Genomic DNA, 8,384 nt, shown 5'->3' with positions numbered 1-8,384 from the left:
GGTTTGCACTCGTAACAACTATGTTACACTACTGACCAGGGTCAGCCAGGCACTCACCTTCCTTTAGTTTAGAGCCAGTATGCTACACTAGTAGTCTCCTGTCCACAACTGTCCTGGGAAGGAAAGTGACCATAGTGAATAGAAGACACAGCTTTGAGCTCAGAACTCTCTCCTCCCAGTCAAGTCCAAAGGATCAGAACATCTAATTTACCTTGTAACCCCTTCTGCACAAGAGAAGATGATTTCCAATTATTGATTTGCCCAAAAGACCAAGGAAGGAGACTGCCTTTTCCTGACCAGTGGGTAACAGGAAATTAAAGATCTTTATTAGGATTAGAGGTATCAGCAGCCTAATTATTAAAACAGAGACTCCCTCAAGACCATTTCCTCAGAGGTTACTTTGTCAAAGGAAGAAGAAAATGTTTGTTCTACCTTTGTTATTGATTTCACTTTTAGGAACAATTCTTTCCTTTTTAATTTTTTAATATTTTAATGAGGTAACAAGGGTTTATAGCATTGCATAAATTTCATGTGTACCTCATTATATTTTGGATTCTGTAGAGACTGCATTATGTTCACCACCAAAAGTTTGGTTTCCATCCATCACCATACATATGTGTCCCTTTATTCCTTTCACCCTCCTCCTACCCACTTTCCCTCTGATAGTCACCAATCTGTTTGTCTGTGTTCCAGATACGAGTGAAATCATGTGGCATTTGTCTTCCTCTGCCTGACTTATTTTGTTAAGCATAATACCTTCAAGGTCCATCCATGCTGTCACAAATGGCACAATTCTCTTTTATGGCTGAGTAGTATTCCATTGTGTGTGTGCATATATATATATATATATATATATATATATATATTTCACATCTTCTTTATCTATTCATCGGTTGATAGGCACTTGAGTTGCTTCCAAGTCTTGGCTATTGTGAATAATGCTTCAATGAACATAGGGGTACACATATCTATTCCAATTAGTGTTTTCATATTCTTTGGGTAAATATCTAGATGTGGGATAGCTGGATCATATGGTATTTCTATTTTTAATTTTTTGAGAAATGTCCATACTCTTTTCCATAGTGGCTGCACCAGTGTGCATTCCCACCAGCAGTGTATGAGGGTTCTCTTTTCTCCACACCTTCTCCAACACTTGTTATTTCTTGTCTTTTTAATAATAGCCATTTCAATGAGTGTGAGGTCATATTTTATTGTACTTTTGATTTTCATTTTCCTAATAATTAGTGATGTTGAACATTTTTTCACGTGCTGATAGAGCCAGTGTTGAGGGTGCCATCACTGTGGGCTGGATCATGGGTTCCTGAAACCTCAGGTCACATGTGCCAACTGCCACTGCTAGGGGAGGGGCAAGAACTAAGCGACGAGTGTTGTTGCTGTTCCTGCATCTCTGGTCACTGACACGTGTTGGTGTGCTTTGAAACCTCAGGCAAGGGTACGCTACTCCGGCCAGGGAAATCTGTGTTTTAGATGCTTTCACCTCTGGTGGAAAGACCAGCATCACTGCTGTGAGAAGGGGAGGGGGCTGGGTTACCGGCTCTGTTCTTTGTCCCGAAGCCTCAGGACTTGTGCACCACTCAACAACACTGGGGTGAGGGGTGGGGAGGCTAAGCCAGGACTGCCATATCTGCCCGTACATGAGGATCTGCATTTTGGATCATTGCTGTGGGGGGAGGCAAAGGGGGATGCTCCCATGGTTCCACTGCCTCCCAGAGGTCCAGTCCACCCACCTTCTCTGCATCCCCTCCCCTGTCTTCTCACGGAGTGTGAGTTTAATGGTAACAATAAACATCTGTCAGGTAACTGCTCTCAACTCTGCCAAGAGCAGCCTTTCTCTAAATTACTAACTAGTCAAAATTCCCTTTACTGTCCCTGCCGTCCACCCACCTGACTTTGAGCATTTCTATCTACTGACTTTCTAGCTTTTCAGTGCTCTCAAAGTGAATCCTAGCAGGTCAGATTCCCAGTGCAGGGACACATCCAAACTTGTTCTTGCTCTTTGGATTGCTTTTGCCTTTTTCTGTCTTCTACTCCCCAACACCAACTTCTGCCATGACAAAAAAATTATCTATCCTATGCTTTTTCGTCTCTCAGATTTTTCACTTACTTACTTTAACATCAAGTCCACAGACTGATAGAATTTTAGACCTGAAAAGACCCAGGAAATTATCAAATCCAATATTTCTCAAACATAGCTGAGCAGCACAATTACCTAGACTATTTATTAAAAAGAAATTATGGACTCCACACAGATCTTCTGAATCAGAATCTCTATAGGTATGAATATGGTAGCTGTATTTTTTTTTATTTTCTCAGCAATGTATGGATCCACAGAACTAATATTTACCCTCATCTTAAAGGCAAAGACTACAAAGATATCCAAAGAAGTAAAGGCACTTGCCCAAGGTCACACATCTAGTTTTACTCTCCAAGTTTCCAATCTCTCCTAGTTCATGAGCCCATATGGCCTTCCACTTGGCTCGAATTCAAAGAAAAAATAATTAAAAAGAAAAAATGAGACTTCTGATTTCAGGTATAAAGAGTAGCTGTTATCACACTTACCCTCTGAACATAAACAACTATAAGACTAGCAAATACACGTAAATCAACAATTTGTGAGCTTTGGAAGGCAGAGAGGACAGGGATGAAATTCTTGAGAGGAGGCAAAAAAAACGAGGTGACTACCACATTCACCCTAACTTGCTCTCTATGGTGAATTTCCAAATCAAGCACAGTGAAGTGGAACCCAAGCAAATGGAAGCAGTTTCTACCAATGGAATAAATAAAGACAGTGTTCAGGATGCTAAGATGGCTGAAATTTGAGGGGCAAGGATGGAGAGGAAAATCCAAAGAAAAGGACCCTCAGACATCTGCATAAAGGACTACCTTGTGTTCATAGCTGAGTCCTAAACATTCTAGGTGTATGGCAAGTCTCCATAGGTCTAGGAGATGACAGGTGCTGGGAGACTAAGAACTGAACAGAGATCACGGAGGATGTACAGTTCTAGGCAGATATTAGTATTCTGACCTGGTGAAAGTAGAGAGGCTTTGATGAACAAGCCAGGCATCAAAGTGAGACCCCTGAAATCCATACCCTAGGAGTAAGGACTAAGCCCTCAGGCTAAGGGCAAAACTGAAACAGACCCATTACAGCAAAAGCTAAATCGAAGTCTCAACAGGATCAAGGTGATCTGCTGGCAAATTAACTGCACGCAGAAAAAAACTCAACTCTCTGTAGAGACAAATAACATAATCCAGTCTACAATATATTCACAATGTTCAGCATCATAAAATCAAAAACACTAAAACTACAAAGAAGCAAGAAAATATGACCCATAATCATATTTATGGGTCAAGAAAAAATATTCAATTAAAGCAGATCCAATTGTAACCTGAATGTTGCGATTAGTGGACAAAATCTTTTAAATAATTACTAAAATTACTTATTTAAATTTAGATAAAGGAAATATAAAATTGACTAACAGATGGCAAATTTCAACAGGCTTATAAAAAATTAAAATAACTAAAGGAAAATTTCAAAAGAATTCAAAACTGAAAAATATAATATTGGAAATAAAGAATACATTGACTTGGCTTAATAGCAGACTGGGCACAGCCAAAGAAAGAGTCATTGAAAGCAAAACAGATCAATAGAAATTATCCATACTAAAATACAGATAGAAAAATAATCAAAAAGAACATAGCAACTGAAATCCTTAGGAAAATCTTAAATAGTTCAGCATATGTGTAATCAGAGTTTCAAAAGGTGAATTGAGTGAGAATTTGGAGGAAAGAATATTTTTAAAGAAAATAGATGAAAATTTCCCTAATTTGATTAAATACATGAACCCACAGAACAAAAAAGTTCAGGAAAACACGAGCAATATGAATACAAAATACCACCCTTAGGCATATCATACTCAATCTCCTGCAAACCAAGGATAAAGAAAAAGTTTAAAAGTAACTAGAGATAAAAGGCATATTGCTTTCAAAGGAGCAAAAATAAGAATGATAACTGACTTATTATTTTAAAAAAATGAAAGTCCAAAGACAATGAAATGACATCTTTAAAATACTGAAAGAAAAAACTGTGAATCTAATATTCTATACCTGTCAAAAATATTCTTCAAAAAAAAAGAAAGAAAATTTCAGACAAACAAAAAGTAAAAGAATTTGTCACCAATAAGCCTATAAGACAAAAAAAATGAGATGGAAGAAGAACACATGGTTCAAGATGAAAGCTCAGATCTGGAGGAAGAAATGCAGAAGACTGGAAATGGTAAATATGTCGGTGCACATATTTTTTTAATTTCTGTAAATTTCTTGAGAAGTCAAATTACTTTTACAATTTAAAGCAACAGATGAACAATTTATGGTGGATTTTTAAATATATGTAAAAGTAAAACACATAAAATGATAGCACAATAAAACATAATATAATAATACAAATAAAATGAGTAATACAATAAAAATGATATAGAGGGGCCAGCCTGTGGCCGAGCAGTTAAGTTCACACGCTCCGATTTGGTGGCCCAGGGTTTCGCCAGTTCAAATCCTGGGTGTGGACATGGCACTGCTCATCAGGCCATGCTGGGGCGGGGTCCCACATGCCACAATTAGAAGGACCCACAACTAAAAATACACAACTAGGTACCAGGGGACTTTGGGGAGAAAAAGGAAAAAATTAAAATCTTTTTAAAAAAATGATACAGAGAAGTAGAGCTAATTCCAATAGAAGATGTAAAATTGAGTTTTAAACATTCAGATAATCCAAGAGACAGTAGGAAAAGAGAAACAAACATGGATTAACATTTGCAATATCAATCAATATTATTCACCACATTAATAGAATAAAAGAATACAACCATGCAATCACCTCAATAGATGCAGAAAGATTATTTGATAAAATCAACACCCACTCATGATAAAAACTCTCAGCAAGTAGGAATAGAAAGGAATATCCTAAACCTGATAAAGGTTACCTATGAAAAACCTACAACTAACATCACATTCAATAGTAAAATACTGAATGCTTTCATTCTAAGGTCAATACCAAGTCAAGAATGTCCATTTCACAAGTTCTAGTCAACATTGTATGGGAAGTTCTAGCTAATTCAATAATAAAAAGTGTTGAGCTTCTCAAACTTCTCAAAGAAGGATAGCATAAGTCAGTCTCTACAATCTATCAGCCAAAAAGGAAAACATACACAGTCATACATCACTTAACAACAGAGATACATTCTGAGAAATGCATCATTAGGTGATTTTGTAATTGTGCTAACATCATAGAGTGTGCTTACACAAATATAGACGGTATAGCCTACTACACACCTAGTTTATAAAGTACTAGTCTAATGGGACCACCATTGTATATGCAGTCCATCATTGACCAAAACGTCATTATGTGGTACATGCTGGTAGCCCAAAATTCCCATTGACTACCTCTGCCCTCCACTCACACCTCTCTGCACACTGCTCCCAACTGAGTTTCCAGCTGCTCAGTGCTCTCAAACTAAATCCTCTTAGATGAGATTCCCAGTATAAATTTGTTCTCCCTGTTTTGTTTGCATAAAGAGATCTAAAGATTGGAACGGAAGATATAAAAGCATCTTTATATACAGATGATGTAAGTGTATATAGAAAATACAAACAAATCTATAAACAAACTACTAGAATTTAAAAGTAAATTAATGTGGTCAGGAATACATGGTTAACATAAAATTAACAGTATTGCTACACACTAGCAAAAAATAATTAGATGAAATTTTAAAATACCATTTATACTAGCAAAAAAATGAAATATCTAGAAATTGATTTAACAAAATTTGTGTATGACTTCTATGCTGAAAACTATAAACTATGACTAAAGAACTTTTATAAAAATCTAAATAAGTGGAAAATATACCAATGTTCATGAATTGGAAAATAGTATTGTTAAATTGTTAAGTCTACCTTAATTAATCTATGGATTCAATTCAGTATTAGTCAAAATACCAGCAGACATCAGTCACAATTGACTTGAGGATTCTTAAATTTATATGGAAATTAAAATGTCCTAGAATAACCAAATCAACTTTGAAAAACAAAAAAGTTGGAGGACTTACATACCTGACTCCAAGAATTACATAAAATTACAGAAATTAAAACAGCATAGTAGTGAAGTCAGGACAGGTAAATAGATTAATGGAGCAGAGTAGAGTATCCAGAAACAGACCCATATGTATAGGGTCAATTGATTTTTTTTCAAAGGTGCTAAAGCAATTCAGTGGGAAAAGATATTTTCAATAAATGATTCTCAAACATCTGGATATCTATACATAAACAGAAATGATCCTCCACCCCTATTTCATACCATACACAATTAATCCATAATGGATCAGAGACTTAACTATGAATGTTAAGCCTAGAGAAGCAAACAGAAGAATATCTTGAAAACCTTAGAGTAAGAAGAATTTCTTAAACATAAAAGGTACTAATCATAACAGAAAAATACCATAAATTTGATTTGACCAATATTAAAAATTTCTGCTCTTTGAAATACATCATTAAGAAAGTATAAAGGAAAACCACAGACAGAAAGAAAATATTCACAATACATGTATCTGTCAAAGAATTCACACGTATATTATATAAAGAACACCTACAAACAAAAGACAAAAATTTTAATGAGACAAATATATAAACAGAAACACCAGAAGTTATTCAAATGGGCAATAAATATATGGAAAGTTGCTCAAAGAAATGTACATTAAAACCACAATGAGCTATTACTATACATACCCATTAAAATACCTAAAATTTAAAAGATTGACAATACCAAATATTGGCAAGAGTGTGAAGCAAATAAAACACTCATATCACTAGTGGGAATGTAAAATGGTAGAAATATTTGTAAAATAGGCAGTATCTAGTAAAGTGAAACATACACCTACCCTGTGAACCAGCAATTCCACTTCTAGTCTTATACCTAAAATAATTAATGCTTATATCTACAAAATGTCTCCTACACAAATGCTCTCAGCAGCTCTATAACAGCCAAAAACATTTCCCTTATTGGGAAGTGAACCAAGTAAGGATCAACAGGAAAACAGATAAATAAACCATGGCATATTCCTACAATGGACTGCAACACAGCAATAAACTGGAGGAGACTATTGATACCTGCAACAACCTGGGTAAATCTTGAAAACACAAAGGAATTAGTCTGGAAAAGTACACCAGAAACACCCTAAGCAGAGTCTACAATGCTAATCCTAAAGGCAATGTGTTAGCCAATGAGTAACCTCTGAGAGTCTTGAATAACAAAATGACATTCATTGATTCATTCAGCAAGTATTAACTGAGAAACTCTCTGTCTGGCACTGTTCTAGAGATTACAGATAAAGCTCTACAGAAAACAAAGTCCCAGCCCTCACTGAGCTTTTAACTCTAGTAGGGGAAAGACAGACAATAAATAAAAGGAATAAGTAACTTAAGTAATATTTTAGAAGATAAGAGCAATAAAAAACAAAACAAAGGGTTGTAGTTTGTATGTTTAAATAAGATGATAGATTAGGTCTCTTTGTGAAGGTGACACCTGAGCAAAGACGTAAAAGACTATGGTCAGAGCTGTTCTGTTAACATCAGCTACCCTCATGGATCAATGGGTGAATGTTCTTAATGTATCACTCCCCCCAGGCGTGCATTATTGTCCTGTGATTCAGACAATAGCTTCACCATAAGCACTGGCTCTAATGGAGAGAATTTTGTACATAGTGACAAGTTAGAGAGAGCCAAAGACCTTTCTGAGATTTTTATAAAATCACAAGTCACACAATGAAGGTCACTGCCCACACACATTTCTGGTCTTTAAATAGCAGGTGCCAGTTGCTTTTAAATTCCTTTAATTTTCAAGTCAGCTCTCAGGAGGGGATCTGATAAACCCCTTTGTACAGGGACTAATTGAGCTGGTATGTGAACACCTATACTCCAAATCCTTTCACAAGGCATTTATAATATTTGTAGCCAAAGGGCGAAAGTATCACTATTTGGAGAAAATCAAGCCTCAGTGAACAAGTGGTAAGGTATGTTTGTTTTTGTTTTTTTTTTAAAGATTTTATTTTTTTCCTTTTTTCTCCCCAAAGCCCCCCAGTACATAGTTGTATTATATTCTTCGTTGTGGGTCCCCCTAGCCGTAGCATGTGGCACGCTGCCCCAGCGTGGCTCGATGAGCAGTGCCATGTCCGCGCCCAGGACCCGAACCAACGAAACACTGGGCCGCCTGCAGCGGAGCGCGGGAACCCAACCACTCAGCCACAGGGCCAGCCCCGGGGAAGGTATGTTTTTGATCAGAGCTTCTATGAGAAGTGTATGAAATCATACCACAA

General features: G+C 36.5%; 1 protein-coding gene across 1 annotated transcript in view; it reads right to left on the bottom strand.

Moving 5' to 3' along the window:
• The window catches only part of LOC106836009 (olfactory receptor 8B12-like), an 81,979-nt gene that overhangs the window by 17,962 nt on the left and 55,633 nt on the right, over window positions 1-8,384 (bottom strand). Inside the window, exon 3 of the mRNA XM_070490024.1 lies at window positions 58-113. The gene's annotated coding sequence lies outside the window, so the exon portion shown is untranslated. The remainder of the gene's footprint in view (window positions 1-57; window positions 114-8,384) is intronic.

The sequence above is a fragment of the Equus asinus genome, chromosome 20, assembly GCF_041296235.1.
Source record: "Equus asinus isolate D_3611 breed Donkey chromosome 20, EquAss-T2T_v2, whole genome shotgun sequence".
Classification (NCBI taxonomy): Eukaryota; Metazoa; Chordata; class Mammalia; order Perissodactyla; family Equidae; genus Equus; species Equus asinus.
The sequence above is the reverse complement of the archived record's forward strand: the minus strand, read 5'-3'. Positions and strand labels throughout refer to the sequence as shown.